Here is a 19,675-nt window from a genome sequence, read left to right as displayed (position 1 = left end):
TCTTGTACATGTAGCCTACAGTAGGCTCTGTACAGCTGTCACAGCTGTCACTTTCACTTAACATGGAACTGCTGAATAACACACTTGTTTGAATTGTTATCCCAGTCTTTTACAGTAATGCTGAATAACCAGTTAATGACTATTCAGGAACCATGACAACACCTGCTCTTCAGTTCAGGGTTGTATACCACTACTCCCCTTATTTGACTTATCTATGGAACAATGCATTTCCATAATTAATATGCTTATTTGAGCTGACAGACTGTCACTCCCGGACAGACTTCATAGAAAATTAGGACTTTATAGTCAATTCTGGTGCATGCAGTTTTGGTTGTATTAGGATAATTAGGCGGTAGCATTGTCTCTTATAGAGAAAGAGACATAATGAATGTGATGGTAGGGTAGCTTCTGTGAAAGCGGCTGTCATTTCACATCAGTCAGTCTCACTGGGCTCAGGGCTGCTAATGGTCCCCAGACACACTAGTGGCTAAGATATTGATCAGAAATCCTGGCGCTTCCATTCCATCAACAACACAGACAGCTGTCATTTAATCAGATTATGGAGCTAGGAGTAGGAATATTATTATTCACAGAAATACATAAATTCTGATCACACATTACACCCAGCTAACATTAGGGGGATCTGTACTGCGCTGAAACTGAGTAGCCTTTTTTTTTAAAAGCATGCACTTACACTTTTCAGTGAAGTGAATAATGGAGGGTTGATTATGGGTATGCAATGATCACTAGGCCTATAGGACATAGACTTACAACTTATGTATCTCATAAGATAGTCAGACCAAATTGTTGATACATCATAATAAATGAATGAATGAATGACCCTCCTTTCAAATTATATTTTGTATGGAAAACAGAATTTCGCTGCCAATGTATTGGCAAAAGGCACCAGTCTAGGATAATCGATTATCTTTTATGCCCTGCAATGTTTTCCTTGTCACGGATTTACTGACTATTTTGCTCTAAACTATTATATAGGCTAATACTAGATTTTCACGCCGCCATGCTGCCTTCAAATCCAGACCCATGTTAGGCTGATCAGAGCAATGGTCACCGAATGTGCAATTTAGTTTTTTGATGGGATTATTCTAATGGAAGTGAAAGAATAAACATGTTGTTCACATTATCCCAAAGAATTTCAATTTGTTTTATTCAAAATCATATGGTGTACGATTATTGTCACCCATGAAAATTCGAATCGATTAAATTCAGTGTATAGCAACGTAATAAAGGTTGAGGATCCAAAGCTGTTCTTATCTCAGTTGGCAAATAATCACTTGTTAGTTGTTACTGGTACTGTTATTATTTTCTCCTACCACTCAGCATTCAGAGGTTGACTTGAACATAAGCCTTCCACTGCTCATCATAGACTACATGGAGTGAATTCTAAATATGTCTAGTGGTGGTAATGTGAATCACTGTTCCATTAAGCTGTGGCATAAAAAGCCTTTTAAATTGAGGAAATATTATTTGTTTAAATGCAAGGTATTATTGTGTACTCCAGACTGCAGTTCTTCCTTGAAAAGCACTCCCAACAAAGTGTGAATTTATAAGGTAAGGGAGTAAGGATTAGTAGGCTGTATTATGCAATCTATAGCCACTTTGTTTGCTGAGTGAGGACACAGCTTTTGACTTTTGATCAACTGACCTTTGATTTCTGGTTACCCATGAAGCCATCAGCATCAACAATTGCAAATCGAAAACAAGTATAATGTATGAGCTTTTAAAAGCCACAGACATTGACCTATACTGTTAATTTTCAGGCAGCTATTGCTGCAATCTACTGGTAATTTAATTTATTTATTGCGAAACCATGTATTCAGTCTGACAGCCATGAATACATAATTTGTTTTACAATGTGATATGAATTAATTTGATTGGTCCTACTGAGAACATATAGTAAATGATCTGCTACAGTCATGGTATTCATTGTCAGAGAACAATGCTAGACATGTTTGAGACTACATGCACAGCAAAATCATTGTACATTCACAGAAAGTGACTCTTGAGAGTGTGTCCTTATTTATACACTTTGCGTCAAATGAATGTTTCAGATTTTACTGTGTAGTAATGACTCGTGACAACAACTGTGACGCCTAGTCAGTCTGCTAGGCTACTTGTTATCCATTTACAATAGTTCTAGTTGTAGTACCAGATTCAATGCCAAAAATGAATGCATTATATCTTTCATTAGAAGTTCCCTTTAAAGTGATTTTTGAGATGTTCAAATACGCTGTTTAAACTTCTATTTATTGTACTTTAGACTAATGTATATTACTTGAATTGAGTGTTTTACAAAGTTATATATTTTGATAGGAAATGACAGATCTGTAACTGAAAATATTGTACAAATGGAATGACGGATCCATTTGGTTCTGTTTGTACACTCTCAGAGGTAAAATCACACAGAGCCACAGAGGATTGTACAGTGTAGATTGAGATCCCAGAGATAAAAAAGAAAACGTCAGATCAAATGGGCGTCCATGGCATAATTAATTTCAAACTAGAGGTCCTTGAAATGAAAAACATTCAAAATCACTGGTGTGTACCTGTAGACTATAGACTAAGCATCCAATGTATGGATGTTACACCAAGCAGTGAAAGAGAAACTGACTGTAACTGAGTCAACTCATCATGAAATCAAACGCATGACTGAAGCAGACTGTTAATGTGCTAATCCTCTCAAAAGATGTGCCCAAGTATTCCCATTTCCAGGGAGGAAGTGATTTCAATGTAATTCAGGAGGAAATAATAAGGTTAACGTGGATTGCATTAGACTGACAAGCCTAACTGTCTGGGTTACACAGCTCTGTCTAATGCCCAATTTATGCTCAGTCGTACAAAGGTGACGTGATCCCAAAATAGCAGATCTATAAGCTCACAATGTGTCATCCGTGATGGATTGTGAGCTTATAGAGCTCTTATTTGTATAGATTGGCTATTTTCAGCATGGGACATCATCGTATGACAAAGTATAAATCCGGCATAAGCCTGTTAACTCTAGCAGCAATTTGTTGAGCCATTGATTTCCTGTTCAGGGAATTTGTTGTTAATCTTCCATAGACTCTGAGATCCAGTTAAATTAACATTGTGCTAAATCTAGCCTATATGTAAAAACAACAGAGACAACTGGCAGTGTCCAGGCACTGGTTCTGTTTACTTTCTTGACATTAGCAGGCTTTCATTGTGCCATACTGGCTCACACACATGTTTTAGCTTGATAAATCACTTTGGCAATTGGCTGTGTAAGTAAGGTTGGCTAAGGGCAGAAACACGTAGAGGACATTTGCTATTAGTCAAACAAAGCCAAACTATAACTTATCAGTGGGACTGGGATGAGTATACTGAGCGTTAAAGTCCAATCAGTTAAAGTCCAGTCAAAGAGAGTAATAGCTTTGGGTGAGGCATGAGAAGAATGTTCCTCTCAGAAGTCCTTATCTACCTATTAAACACTGATAACGTGTCAATTTGTCATTGCATTGAGCTCTGTATCTCAGCAGCTAGAAGGGCATGGAGAGTGTAGCTGAAAGAGAAGTAGCAAATTGCAATACTTTGATAGTCGTGGCAAATCCTTATTGTTAAATTAACTCTGGAGAGTTTACAAATGGAACCAAATTCCATTTGTATACTGCTAGAGTTGAATTAACATGGCGATTTTACAGTGTCGGTGAAGCCTTGTGACCGCTATTATCGGGGTTAGGTATTTTCAAAGCTTTAGAGTGGGAGTGGTAGTGGTGGTGCGACTATCTCTAAAACATACATGTGTACACTACAGATGTAATGTTATTGAAACAAGAGAATAATAGCATAAGAGCTAAGAGCATAATAATAGCTTAATAATTTATGCTAAGCATTAGTCAAGGTATCAAACTTGAACAGTATGTTTAAATTGGAAACACGCGCAAGCACACACGCACCTCACAGAGAAGCCCTTTCACTGATCATACAACTTCTATATATCGAGGTGCAAAGGATTCCAGCTTTGCATCATTTTCTTTGTGTCCAATAGGCCTACATCTGTTGCAGCCTCAGCCTCGCTTTACTGGCTGGTATCTACAAGATGGGTCCACTAAAGTTCCCAAATCAGTCATGGAGTCAGTGACCAGCCCAATGTACTGAAATTTGGTATGTAGTGGCCTTTTGACAAGCTGGCTGCTGGATCAATGTAGCTTGGATAGGAGGAAGGTTCTCAAGGGACTTGCTAAACACATTTTGTTTGCCCAAGATCAGCCTTCCCTGACTATGTGAAAAGGAATCTCACAGAAACCCTGGTCACTCTCACCTTGAACTTGGAGCCTGAAAAGATCAAATCTGATTTCCATGTCCAAAGATTGGCGTTAGACCTTCAACTCTGTTGGAGCAAGCCAGTCCATTGTCTAGGTCAATTGACCCATGATCACCATTCGGTGGCCGGTATATGGAGCAGCTGGTCAGCACGTGTTCCACAGTCTGTAATGGATCCCCACATTCGCAGTTGGCACTGTCTGTGAGACCCCACTTCACAAAAAGCACAAAATAGACACCAAGTTTGCAAAAAATGAAAAAGTTAAAGTAACTAAAACAAATTGTCAGATAGTCGCCATCTTTGAAATATGCAAAATATAGAGGTTCAGCCACACCCAGTCATAAAGATGATCATTCCAAAATGTTTCTAATGTTTCTAAAGTTTGCATTCATAGCTCATGTGGTTCAAAAGTTCTAGATAAAACCTTTTTCATGTGGCAGACTGGCGGCCATATTGGATTTGGCCACTTTGATGACCCGGAGGGTTGCTGGCTTGGGCACGGATTCAACAAACATGAGTATTCTGACCATTTTGAGAACCTCATAAAATGGCCATGTTTGAAGTAGTGGTCATTTTAAAAAGGCGTGGTCATTTTCGGGTATTTCGCCCCGGATAGAGAATTATTCACAGTTCTCAAGTTGTTTGCGGGGGTCATATTAGCCAAGAATAGTTGAGATATTCTCTCCTAAATGAAGTTCATACATATAGCCAGGTCCTTTACTAATATCCCCCCCTCCCCCTTTATCATACAACAACAGCTGTGGGTGCTGCTTCAGTTCAGGTGGATCACATCACCTCAACATAATTCATACACTTTCTGTACACTTAAAAAAAAATCTTTCTCCTAGTATAATCATACTACCTGATGATCATGTTTTAGGGATGAACAAACACCTAAATGGAACACACCCACTATTGAGGTTATTGTTGTTATTATTGGTTATTAGCTTACAATAATTGATTAAGTAATGAATAGATTTTAATCTACATATTAAAGCATAACAGATGCAGCGGGAATCCGCTTTGTGCACCCATGGAGCCACATTTGGATATTGATGACGAGTGACGACCTTACTGTAGCTATTCAATCGAAAGATAGCATTGATAATTGCGCTGCCCCTTTGCAGCATCTTGTGCCGGTCGGACGATAGCTCTAAATGTGTCTAAAGGCCTTGCAAGCAGACATTAGAGGCAGTACTGCTCCTTACACTAGAGGAATGTCCACATGGGTCACCAAAATAAATCATTAGCGTGTATCCTGCGGTATTATTAGATTATGAGATGTCTTGGACTGAGGCTGAAAATTGGTGAAGTTACAGGTCATGGAGTTACTCCTCTGGGGAGCATGATGTGCTCAGCAAGTCAATCAATGTCAATCTGACCATTAGACTTTGTGATATGTTGTGTGCCAATGGACATTGTGGCTTAAGGGTGGCACTTGAGGAAAGGCCATGGGGCCACCAAAATCAGTGGGGGTCATCCTTTGTGGGGCACGAAGCTGCACAGCTAATTCAAAAAGTATTTTTCAAGATATCTGTTGACAGACGGACCAACATTACAATCACATCCAACATGCAGTAAGTTTCCCAGAGTCTGGTAATCTAGTTTATGTAGCCTGGCTCCATTTCATGTTTTTTTTATCAGAAGGCTGATTTAGTCTTATGACTCTTTAAAATCAATCACATCCTGCACCTCTGGCTGTGGTGGCACTTCCTGTTGCCTTGATAGTTAAATCACATCTCAACACCTTCCCTGCTTTCCACATCAACACCGTCCATACTTTCACATTTTCACCCTTCTCAGTGGAGCACAAGCAATTACGTACAGCAGATAAGATGCTCTATTTCATTCAGATATCTAGCCTGAGTCATGAGGCAATCGCTTCTGCGCAGTGTTGCATTGGTGATTTGATCTCTGGTGGGAGGCTGTTTAAAATGATGTGACGTCACGCGCACGTTGCTTAACACTTCAACGGGTCACACAATAAGCCCTTGATATGCATACAGGCTCATTCCTGTCCTTAAAGTTGTTTTTATTCAATGCGTGAGTGCACACATGCTCATGAAAAATCTTAGTGGTGACGGCGTGGTAGTGGGTGAAATGACCAATGCAACACTGCTGCTGCACCAAACAATGAAAGAGCCGATTCATACGCGATTCATACTCCTATTTTAGAGGCGAATAAAAGTCGGTTCAGCGCTGTAGAGCCTACAATGTGGCGTCATTTGAGGTTCGGGGGGGGCGGGTACCGTCCTAAAGTCGTCTCTTCGGTGCTATTGAAAATTTCTGACGAGCCGAAATCATTTCGGCACTACAGCGGTAAAATAGGAGTATGAATCGGCCCTTAAAAGGAATTTAAGTGAATGCTGGACTGCTGGTGATCTTTTCAATCTATGAGGTATTTAACATGATGTAAATCCTAGTGTACACACTGGATACTAGGGTTGACACAGATTAAAACAAGTAGCAAACCATTTCGCATTTTGCTTAATCAGATCAGAAATCTTGAGTAGGCCTACTGTAAAATCATGTACTTCTAAAACATCTTGTTAAAAAAAAGCGGTATGATCAGGTATTATCAGTGGTAATAAGGGCATTACTCATGTAACGTGCCAATTTAAGTCTGGACTTTTCTGGAATGGAATGGAAATTTCTGTTCCACAGACACAATATTTAGGTCACGTTTTACAGACGTAATATTTAGGCTCAGCCGTTTGAGTTTATGTGTCCGTGCGGGCCCCTTTCCGGTCATGCCTGTGGGGCTGACCCCAAACTAATAGCAGACAGCACAGAAACCCTGTTTTGACTAGACAAGCTGCAGATGCACATATATTCCTTGCCATTCCTCCCCACTCCTCCATGACTTCCTTCACCGAACTGACCTGGTTTCCCTTGGGAGAGGTGACATCCTTATGTGAGCCTTGAGCCCGCCGGTTACATGTGGGATCAGGTCAGCGTGCCTTCCCCAACTGCCTGTCACATTCCTGCCACTTTTAACCTGCCCTTGTTTACCTGTCTGACTCCTGAGTCTCACATGCACGCTCATTCCATTGCAGCGTTCCTTCCTCTTTCCATCTCTCATTCTTCTTCATGCAGGGTGCCACAGAAAATTTAAGAAGCGCCAAAATAAACACATCGGCCATTTTTGTTTCAAACTTGTTTCCTCTTCTCCATCATCAACTACACTGCATTCATTGTCATGTCACAAATGTACAGGTGCAAAAGTGTCAGATAACAAGACTCAATGGCAAAAATATAAATAAGGTTCATGGTCAAAATAGAAAGTATTTCTATACCATGTGAAAGTGAGATAATTTAGTAGTACGTATCAGTCATGGACGTTTGTGCATAGAGGCATTTGTGGCATGCAACACTGTTGTACGACAAAGTATAAATCAGGCTAAAGGCGACACGCGTTTGCAACCTTCTGCGTCCCATGTGTGCTGGCAAGGGTAGCGCTAAGAGAGAGAGCTCAGTGTGGACACAGAACAAACCCATGGTGACCTTGGACCCTGCACTCTATTAGCCCTCAGTTCACCCTTATTGAATGGTGGAAGATGTACTGTAAAAGTAGCAATACACAATAATAAAAAAAGTATGAAAGTATTGACATCAAAATATATTTAAAGTATCAAAGTAATAGTACGATCTTTCAAAATGTGTCTTTAGTGTGTCTTTAGTCTTTAGAAAATAACCGATCTACAAGCTCGCAAGAGTCAGAACGCGACCAGTTGTGAGCTTGTAGATTGGCTATTTTCCAGTTGACAAAGTATAGACTAATTGGTTAATGTATGTTTTGTTATAAGTAACTAAAGCTATTGTAGTGGAGTAAAAAGTTACATTTGTAAGTAAAGTAAAAGTACCTCCACATTCTTGAGTAAATGTATTTATTTGCTTTCCACCACTGCCCATATTCATTCACCCATCGCCACCCCAGTGCTGTACACTGCTAGACAGCTGCGGGCCACTTGCGAACAGAAACTCCTCTCAGCTTGGCAGGATGACCGGGTCACGCTCAGCCGTCACCGGGGGTGTGTGAACGTCTGGTTCTGGTATGTGAGTCCCGAGTAGGGGAAGACAGGAAGCGGCCCAGCCACGGCGGGGTTGGGAAAAGTTGCAGCTCAATTCAGAGGGAGCACAGAGTAAAGTCAAGAAGCTCTTGTCAGTCGGAGCCGATATTTCCTATCAAGCTTCGGATAGAAGCCGCGTTCCGTTTCTGCTTTTCCAAAATTGCTATAGCGCCCCCCTTTGGCCAATTGGAGTAAGACTGGTTTCAGCGCTATATTTGGCATGACCCTCTACCAATACCATCTATCTATCTATAAATGCACCTGAGTCTCTCTCTGTGTGTGTGTGTGTGTGTGTGTGTGTGTGTGTGCGTGTGTGTGTGCGTGTGTGTGCGCGTGCATATGTGTGTGTGTGTGCGTAAGTGCGTGTGTGTGTGTGTGCGTCTGAAATCCACGTAACTCTAGAACCGTTCGTCCCACCAACTTCAAATTCGCCACACGCGTTCCACACCACCACCGGGAGTTCAGTGCCCGGCCTTGAGTTGGTCGTACCCTCGGTTGTCCAGAACCGCCACAAAAGGCCACTGCCTAGGCCATAGACAAATAACTCCATATATAGGAATAAAACCTGTGTCAAGTCCGTCCGTTCACTGGTTGTCCAGCACAAAAGCTTCTGCCCAGGCTCCGGACAGGGCCCAAATTCAGATCACCCCTACATCTCCATATATGAAGCTGGCCTGTTCTGACATCACACCTGATCACACATGTAGAAAGTTTCGTGCATTTTGATCAAAGATCCCGGGAGGAGATCAATTTGAACAGTTTTTCATATAATTCAAAATGGTGGGAGAACTAAAGGTCAGGGGTCAAAAGTTAGAACACGGAAGTTGTTCATGAGGAGACGCATATGTGTATCGAAGTTTTATTGCCGACGGTCATATGTGTATCGAAGTTTTATTGCCGACGGTCAAACTGTTTATGAGCTATGCCTGTTCAAATTTGCATTTTCAATTGAGTGCTTGGTCCCTTAACATTGCTTGAACAGCTTGAACATACAAATAAATCAGGTAATAGGAATAACACTGTTAGAATTCTGCATCTACTGCATCCCCAGAATCACAGTTTTTATATAATAAGTGTAAGGTAAACGCTTCTGGAAACATGTAATACATATCGGTATTAAACATCTATTTGACCATGCAAATAAACGGATATCGGACAAAATTTCAATAATGTGCATCCCTTATTGGTTTTAAAGCCTATATACTTCCCTTATTCCCTATAGCAAATCTCTTTGCCAGAAATGGCCATTGGCCAATCTACAAGCTCACAACGCATCACGTTGTAACATGTTTTGAGCTTGTAGATATGCTAGGGAGGCTAGGCATGTGGTTAAGGTGAACAATGGAACTATTGACCAGACCTCTAAATTGTGTGCCCTGTGTCTGTCAGCATGTGCACCTCATGAGCACACGGGATGTGTAGAACACACACATTTGAGAGTAGAGGGCTTACCTGATAACTGTCAAACAAGGGGTGGGGCAGATATACATACCAGGCTGCTGAATTGAAATCATCTTACAACATAAAATTATTGTTGAGGTGCAAAAACATACACTGTGTGCAAAATACGTTTTTGTTTACCTGTTCACCTTAAATGACATCTTTAGATCACAAGTTCACATCATTGGTTTTATTGCATTATTATTCCTAAGACCAGCCTTCATGTAAATTCTGTGCCTAAGTAGTAGTACCATATCACATTTGATCTTGTTGAGTTTGTTGCTGCAAACTATGTTCTGTGCAAGGATCCTACCGCTGCCTGCAACATATTCTGATGATATATCAGGCACAACATACATTTTCATTGCAACTTTGATTCATAGCCAGAGTTTATAGTATACAGAGACGGTGTGTGTGTGCGTGCGTGTGCAAGACTGCAAGTGTAAGAGTTTAATGTTTTTCAGACTTTGGCCAAATATATTACTATGGAATAGAACAGACAGCTGTTGTGAATAGTGTACCACAGCCAGCTTCCAGGCACAGAGGGACATGTGGATGTGTTAGCCATGCATTAGTATACTCAAGTGGCCCTCACAAAAACTCACATACTTCAGTGTTTACACTACAGTACACCAAGTTTCTGCCAATTTGCATTTCGCTAAGCAGTGCAGAAATCAATCTGGTCTAATTGAGATAAATGTCCTTAAACTCAGTTAAATCTACCCTCACTCCCTGACAGTAGTCCCTGTCTCACGTCCTCAACTCCTGCCTCTGTGTCCTCATCCTCTGCTTTTCTCTACACTCCCTCATAGCAACTGATAGCAACTGTCAACATCAATTGATTCAGGGATATACACAGAACCCCAACAAATCCTCTGTGTCCACTGTCCTGTAGCCGTAGATATCACTTGTGTCTCTCAACTCTACTGATTGTTATCGTTAAATGCTTGCCTTTATTTTCTGCTCTCTGTGAACAACAACAATAACAATACCTCTTTTTTATTTTCTCTGGAGACTGGCGTTATTGCACTGCCGTCTTTGGTACAAGTGTAGAATTGACTCGGGAGCTGTTGTGTGGCCACATGGCACTAACTAATCTTCGTCTTAATTTGAGATAAATGTCCATTCATTTAGAAAATTATTCTGTCGATTTTGGACGTGTTATATTGCATACTCCACTGTACTCCTAGTGTTTCTGTAATTTCAGGCCTTCATATTTTTCTAGATGGGTTGCCTTTGATCATGGTGCTTTCTTGTCAAATTTCTTGTCAAATTTGTTAGAGTATAGGAGCTTGCTCTGTCCCTAAATGGTATTTTGGTCCAGCGTCACCCGCTATCTATTATGCCGACAGCAGGCGATTGCAGGACAAGTGAGACTTCAAGGCAAGCAACGCATCACACTTCCATGGGAGACCGTAAGGCTATTAAGCAATGCCACTGGGCATAACGGCGACGGATAAGGGATCTCTTAAAGGCAATGGCATGTGGCACAGTGATTGGTTTAATTATTGTAACGCCCAAACCACACCTAACGGAGGTTTTTTAGGGATTTAGGCAGGTAACCAAAAACTGCATTTAGAAAGCTCGAATGAAAATGGAGCCCATTGAGTTTGTTATAAACTCTTCACCCCTTCAACTTCCACTCCTTTCAGGGTTTGGTTTTGTATTTACATGCCAAGATTAAGCCAGCGTGAAGCAGACCCCCGGGGTTCAACTTTGCACATTGCTATGAACTCAACATCCGTTCCAACACATAGCTTAAAATAGACTGGCCTTTTGAAACCCCCTGCAGTTTTTCAGGATATAACTCATAACAAAGTGACTCATTTAAAGCTGGTTAAAAGGACAAACTCACACAGACACACGGCTCACCCATTTCACACATAGAAAAAAGAAAATATGCACCTGTAGACGTGAACCTATACCTACATTCCCCTCCCTCCTCTCTCTCTCTCTCTCTCTCTCTCTCTCTCTCTCTCTCTCTCTCTCTCTCTCTCTCACAGTCACGCATGGCAACTTCATGTTTTTGTTTTTGGATGCCATCCTGGCAGGACAAGCTAATGCATGGTCAAAAAGGAGTTTAGCTCACTTCTTACACTCAAGCACAGCCAATATTGTTTCATGATTGTCTTTCTGATGAGAACACAGTTAATACACGCCCATCATCACTTCTTCACCAATGGTCTTTGTTTTAGCGTGTATTATTTATTCTTATCTGTTCTTCCCTTCCCTAGCAAATTGAAACCCTTTGTAGTGTTACAGATTTATAGGAATCTGATCAGAAACTAAATGGGAACTCAGAGTTCTGTGACAAATCAATGACATATACACCAATCATGGGCTGATTACAACTCCCAAGTTTGACAAATTTATGTGTTGTATATTTGCGTATTCACTTTCCTTCTCTCAACATTTGCCTCATCCATCATGGTGGGTAGAAAGCGTAGCTTTTCTGTCATCTTATGAACTATGTTTTATGGGATAGGCGTACTTTGTGGTCTTTGGTAAGCAGCATCTCCGATTGATTTTCTTTCACTGAGATTGCTTTCGTCCTAAATTAGCATTTTCTTTGTGTTATTCAGCTCGATTCTACTGTTCCTGTAGCAGTCTTTTATCATGATGGAATAATCGACAATGTTCAAAATTTAACAGTGAGTCAGTGTTTCTTTATCAGAGAATCTTAGCTCTAATCTTAATGTACATTATACTTGTTTCCTGTGTAAGTAAGCATTGCCGAGCCATGAGGCCCTTAGGGCATGCATGAGCCATAGGCGTCTAATAAGCAGGTCAAATCATATTACAGTTTTACAAGAGGTGGAGGCGTGGTCAATGTCATATTACAATTATAGGCATGGTAAGAAGCGCTTTCGACACCCTGTGGTGTGCGCAAAACGGCCTTGAATTAGTCATGGCAGTGTTTAAGGCGTACCCGATCAGCATGTCCGTACTATTCTCTTTACCAGTCAGCTGATCTCACATACGGAATGGTCCCGGACCCGGAGTGGTATTACATTTCTGCAGGCTGGCACCATAGACATGACCTGACTTTGTCACATTTGGGTTAATTATTCCTATTGCACTGCATGCTGTCACCTTTATGCCTCAAAAGAACAGATCCACAAGCTGTCACAGCCATGATGTGCATAGCTTGTAGGCCTATGTCTCTATTTTGTTAAGTAACTTGCAGTGTTAATTGGAAAGTCATTACAGCGGCAGCTGTAGGCTATACTGTATACTAAGGGAGGGAGACATCCCTTAATTTGTTTCTGTTCTAAGCATGAAAAACAACTGTAAAAATCTTTATTCTAGTTAATTTAATTCATAAATGAATAACTAAGCCTTTATGGCACCTACCTATACCTTTCAGATCGGAATGGAACTGATACGCAGCATAGGCTGGCAATCCGTGCGTAATGTTCCCAGAATAGTCTAACCCCCGAACATACAAGTTCGTTTGATATTGTTTAATTCGATAATAATAGAACCATGTATCATACAGAGAATGAAAGCAAGATTCCTAAGGAATATGGAGAACCATGAGTGTTTATAATATCAACGTTTTTATGAAAGACAAACGGGCTGTGAAGAGCTCACATCCCGACAAGGAGCAAATATAGCCTAGTGCATGCACGTATATGCACTGTTGCACACACGCTCTTTATTTGTTTCTATTGAAAAACACCAGTAAAATAACGTTTATTGTATTTCATTTAATTCGAAAAAGAAATGAGTTGAAATGCCACCAGCACCTATACTATACGTGCTGCGTAATGCTGCGGACCCGATGTTATGGTCTTCGCTCGTAGCATTTTATTGAAGAAGACTTGAATCGGGTGTGATACAGCGTATGAAAGCAAACATTTAAAGGATTATGGAGATGTTTTAATTAAAAAAAGGTTGTGAATTGAGCGAACAATGACCAATGAACAATGACCATTCCAAAGCTCAACGTTTTACCAAAGAGCTCTGAGACCCCAGAGCTCAGAGACCGCTGTTGCCATATCTCATAGAAACAAGCAAATAGGTCTATAAAAGAAGCGCATATAACAGGGGTCTGCAACCTATTTTAAATGAAGTGCCATGTTTTTATTTTCTGTCTGCCATATCAAGATTCATTTTAATGACATCACATTAAAATTTCCAACATATTTTGATTGTCCACAAATATAAAGTTCTTCCTTCTTTTTAAATATTTTCTTGCACATTGTTATAATGATCATTTTAAATATATATCCCCCTGCAGTCAGAGTTCATAGTTTTAATGAATGAATGTGATGCATTGTGAGCTGGTAGATCTGCTATTTTCAAAAGTCTTGAAAATAGTGACAATTGTGGAATATCTTTGAAACATTTTATTGAAACATTTAAAAACTCCAAATCTGTCATGGGGGTCACTGGCCCAAAATATTTTTGGATTAGCCGTCCTTAGTTGGGCAAATGCATTCATCTGGGGTTCCTTGACATGGGAATGTCGCTGTGTGGGGATCACTGGTTTAAACAACATTAGGAGAAAGCCCAAATAAGCACTTTAGAAACAAGAAAAGCAACCACAAATACCAATATTTACAAGAAACTTTACAGAAAAAGAAGCCCAAAGTCGCTTATAATAAACAGACATGGCAACACTCCAGCAGCGCCCAGAGCCGCTGAAGTGTAAAATCAAACAGTGTTTTTTGCATTTAAGAGGTGGTCAGACCCAGACAATCGTGTTAGAGTGTTTTTAGGTCAAGGGGCAGAATGCGCAAAGCGAATAAAATTAACATGGACACTCCCCCAATGCTAAAATATTCAGGAACGTGGTATGCCATATGTGTGTGCGACTGTGCGTTCAACACGGCTTCCATAATACGAAAGGGCGCAGTGCGAGGCCAAATTCTGTATTACCGGTTATCGGTTTAGTAATATTATTTGACCTGCTTAATAGACGCCATCTCCTGTTTCTGTAGCGTGAGGCGGCTTGATGTACAAGTACACCCCCTGGGCAAAGATGTACAAGTGCAAACCCTGGACATGACGATCTTTGGTATGATCTGGCCGGGGTTCGAACCATAGCCATCTATCTTCCTTCTACACCAAATCTCTCAGCTGAAAAGGCCTATACATCTACATCTACAATTTGACGCATTGTGAGCTTGTAGATCAGTTATTTTGGTCAAATGTTTCCCCTTGAATACAGACGCTAGGGTGGTTAAATTAGTGTCGAAGTACAGCTGAATATAGCTTGGATTGGATTGCTTCCATTCCATTCCATTGAGAGAGGTAGGCCTACTTAACTGTGCATATACCATGGTCTGCGTTTGACCTGAAGTTTAGTGCAGTCTCAAACGTTTTCATGTCAAGGACCCCTGGCGCGTGCGCGTGTGTCCGCGCACGTGCATCTGCAAGTGTGTTTGCGCTTGTGCAGTGAGCGTGAGTGACGTTCATGCAGAGTGAGACCCAGGTGTCTGGTTTCCACAGCAGTCAGGAGGAAATGTCTCAGCCTGGTGACAGAATGTTCTCATTGTGACAGCAGAAGAGGTCTTCCCCTCTGTGTGTGTGTGTGTGTGTGTGTGTGTGTGTGTGTGTGTGTGTGTGTGTGTGTGTGTGTGTGTGTGTGTGTGTGTGTGTGTGTGTGTGTGTGTGTGTGTGTGTGTGTGCGCGCACGTGTGCACATTTCCGTTGGGTGTGCAAGCACTGTTAAGTCTTGTTGATTTATTCATTAGAACTGTCAGTTGTGTGTGTGTGTGTGTGTGTGTGTGTGTGTGTGCACGTGAGAGAGGGGGTAGGGTGGGTGCTGTACTGTTGCCCTTGTCTGCCCTGGGTTGTCACAGTGTGGTGTAATGTCCACTCACAGTCTGTTCTCACGCCAAGGATCACACACACAAAAAAAGACATGCAGGCTTCGATCCTCATAAGTCATATTCAAGTGCACAATACAAGTTTAGCAAATATTACTGGCTTAACATGTGCAAAATATATCCACAAATTCTGATTGTGTGATAAATGTGCTCGTTTGTTCCCATTTTCACTGTATATGGTCACTGGTCAATGGACCAAATAAGCAGCAAGAAATGGATTCTGCCCTCCCTCCATATAAGTGAGATATGCGACTATTTGTAAGCGTAATATGTTCTTCCTCCATAAAGAGATTTATTCCATCTTAATAGCTCTTGGTACCCTTCTTAAATATTGGGGGAAATCTCTGATAACAGTAAAAGCTTCAGTCTCTTTCACAACTTTGAGCGTTGAATGCAATTTGGGAACGATTTCCCAGGCAATGTGTGCATTAATGGGCCAATTACACCAAACATTCTAACTATAACTAGTTTTTCAAATGAAGTGTACGGAAGAATCCACACCACAACTATAATGAAAACATCTGTGTTTAGATGCTCACATAATAAGTGTTATGGTTTCAGTGCTTTGTTTGGACGGCCCTTATTTGTGAAGTAATTTTTCCTGCTAATGATATATTCTAGTTGTGAATACTCATCAAAATGTTTATTTTGTAGTTGTGTACACTCATTTGTCCTGTTGATTTGATTTCTCAATTAAAGCCTATTACATTGTGCATATTTATTTTGACTGAGGTGAATCTTATCCTTGCTGCAAGGTGGGTTAATCTTCACTAGTACACTACAGTGTCATACAAAGTTGCCATACAAGACCTAGTATTATTGTTATGGCAAAAAGCTCAAAGTAATGTTGCATGAATCCGATTAACACTGGGCAGGGTGTGTCAGGGCCTCAACCACAACCTTTAGTATTTAAAATGGCACACGCATCCAGCAGCACAGATTTATTCATCAACACCAAAACTGTAGTCCTTAGTAAATTTAGCTTTGAACATTTAGTTTAATTGAATGTATTTGTTGATAAAATAGCACATATAGCACATCAGCACTTCCATAACAACAGCACACAATATCACAGAGGATAAACACACCATAAAGCCCTATAAGGCTTGGTGGAGACTATGTTTTGCCCCCTGTCTATCCGTCCATCCGTCCCTCTGTGAACAGCTAATGTCCTGAAACTGTTCACAGTTCACACACACTCCGTTGGTGCCAGAGCAGAACCTCTGCTCCCAAACTTTCTGATCAGCCTGTTATAGCACCACCAGAAGGCCAGTTTTTGTTCCTACAGATTTTGTATCTCTATAGGTCATATATGATCATGACAGATCTGTCCGATTTTTCATATTCTATCCTCCTGATTGGCATCTAAAGTTTGCCGGAGTGGCTAGACCCACAAATCAACATATTGTGTCAATAACGTCATCCCATTAATCCCTTAACTTCTACAGGTTCCACCCACCTCTATAATGAATGCATTTTGAACATTGCTGGCCCACAATAACCTACTATATCTGACCTGGCTCGAGGAGCACTTTTTCTAGTTTCAATTGTGGTCAGCTGTGTTAACCACATGAACCGTAGCGTCCCTATTCTGGGCATGTCGTAATAGGAAAACAATGATGTGACGATTGGGGGTATATTGTACATCATGTCCAGGGGGTGTACTTGTACATCAAGCTGCCTCACGCTACAGAAACAGGAGATAGGCTGTTGCCCCTATGGGCCTCATGGCTCGGCAAGGCTTACTTACAAGCTTGCAACATGCTGCAATGGCCGGGACTCCCTGAGCTTGTAGTACACATTTCAGCAAATAGATTTGGTGTAGAGAGAAATAATGATGGGCCAATTATAGACCCATGGGGGATTGATTGATTTTGATTTCATTATGCTATGTCTACAATTGTCATGTGTCAAAAATATGATCTAAAAGCTTGCATCTATGCCTAAACACACTTTGTGTGTGTGTGTGTGTGTGTGTGTGTGTGTGTGTGTGTGTGTGTGTGTGTGTGTGTGTGTGTGTGTGTGTGTGTGTGTGTGTGTGTGTGTGTGTGTACATAACTGGCCATGTTCGGGAGACTAAAGCCAGTGAATCTTTGTCACTGTATGTACTCATACAGTATAGGGGCTGCAGTGGCAACTGTCGCTGGCGAATGTTGAATGGGAGAAGTAAGGTGGAGGCGCTAGTACATCTTCCTGGTGGAAGTTCATCACTAGCCAGTGAGCTCGTATGGTAAAACAGCAGTGGCAAGCAGTGGGAGGAATTAATTGGCATAACGACTAAATTGGGAGAAGAAAAGAGGTACAATTATTGGCTACATTAAAGAGAGAGAGGAAAATAAATGATTGCTTACAAATTTTGGTATGTCAGTCAGTAAACATTGCGGTCTGAACTAGGCTTAACACCCCATGAGACATGATCATTATCATCCCCACCACCTTTCCCTCCATTTACAGAGAGCCTGTGTGCAGTGTGCACTCAGAGAGAGGTGTGTCAGATTCCCAGGTATTTAACTAGGATCATCTTCTAATCCCTAGCAGATGTGATGTTTGCTCAAATGGGAAAAGTTAACACCACATACTGCTCAGCAGAATCATGTGCGATGGTGAAGGTTGAGGAGTGGTTGGGGGCCAATGCTGTAAAAATGGTGAGATATCGTGCACAGCATGATATGTTACATAAGGCCCTTTCCATTGTGTAACTGCATGTGTTTATTTACGTTTTGGGCAAATAGTTCAGTATAGAGGACAATCTCAGAGTGAGACTGCAGGATAGTCAGGCCACAGAGGTGCTTAAAGTGATGTGTTTTGTTGGCACAGTACAGTACAAAAAATAAAACTCAATGCTTCGAAAGTGTCTTGGGAATGTGTTTGGGGCAGGGGAGGCAGAACAATCACCGGAGGAGGCACCGCTCAAAAAGGTAAGTCTGCCCAACGCAGACTTTTCTTCATGAGCGGTGCCTCCGCTCCATTACGCAGCTACTGTGTGTGTGTGTGTGTGTGTGTGTGTGTGTGTGTGTGTGTGTGTGTGTGTGTGTGTGTGTGTGTGTGTGTGTGTGTGTGTGTGTGTGTGTGTGTGTGTGTGTGTGTGTGTGTGTGTGTGTGTGTGTGTTGTGTGTGTGTGCGCGCGTGTCCCTGTGTCTGTCCGAGCACAGAAAGCTGCAATATTTTGTCCCTGAATCTCTTAGCCTGAGCAGAAGCATATGGACCTGTTATGGCCCTGAGGTAATGCTTGACAGGACACGAATACTGCGTAAGAGCCATCTATTTATACAGTGATGTGCCAATAAAATCACCAGAGCTCCCTCAGTCCCAGACCAATATTTGCTGATTGATTGCTCGATTCATTTATCTTGCCAGGGAACAAATGCATGAGACATATTTTGGCTGATATAACTGATTCGCTGAGTCAGAAGAATAGCCTAAACATGTTAGTGTGCGTCAGCAAACTACTTTTTTGAGGGGCGTTAGCATAGAAATGACGTCATATGGCAGTCAAGTCTATGGACTTTTAGAGCACTTTTAACAACAATCGAATGGCGGCCAAGTATATGGACTTGTATAGGGCAGCAGTTAAAACAATTTCCTGCCGGCATGTTTTCGGGCACCTTACCGTAGACTGCCAGGCAAAAACTACAAAATGACTACAATTCACGGGTCCTTCGTCGGCCATTTTAATACCAAAAGTAAGAGCTCAATCAGGTCCCAAACTAGCATGCAAGACGATAAAATGCTAACCGGAGAGATGTGCCAGCCTTTTAGTGCCATCCTAAGAGCATACTTTTTCTCATCTCACCAAATAAGAGGATTGGTTCAGAGATATACTCCGGAGATCGGATGACCGTTTTTCGACTGTTTTTGTTTTCTCGGTTCAGGTCATAGACGGGTGTCGTAAGAGGTCTGCCGTAAAGTAGTGTCGTAACCCGTCGCAAGAAGGGCTTGGCAGGTAAGAGATAACCTTTTGAAATGAAACATTGACGACGTGAGATGTCATGTGGCCAATATAAATACATCTTGTGGCTGATCTT

The 19,675-nt window shown here is 41.3% G+C and overlaps 1 protein-coding gene across 3 annotated transcripts in view; it reads left to right on the top strand.

The window, feature by feature from the left end:
* The window catches only part of ddah1 (dimethylarginine dimethylaminohydrolase 1), a 90,464-nt gene that overhangs the window by 4,975 nt on the left and 65,814 nt on the right, over nucleotides 1–19,675 (top strand). Inside the window, exon 1 of one of the 3 annotated variants that reach the window (XM_080770721.1) lies at nucleotides 19,545–19,593. The exons of the other annotated variants lie outside the window; for them this stretch is intronic. The gene's annotated coding sequence lies outside the window, so the exon portion shown is untranslated. Of the gene's footprint in view, nucleotides 1–19,544; nucleotides 19,594–19,675 lie in introns of those variants that run through there. 3 annotated transcript variants of the gene reach the window in all.

This window comes from Protomyctophum bolini, assembly GCF_963924005.1.
Source record: "Protomyctophum bolini genome assembly, chromosome: 8".
NCBI lineage: Eukaryota > Metazoa > Chordata > Actinopteri > Myctophiformes > Myctophidae > Protomyctophum > Protomyctophum bolini.
This window is presented reverse-complemented; position numbering and strand designations above follow the sequence as displayed.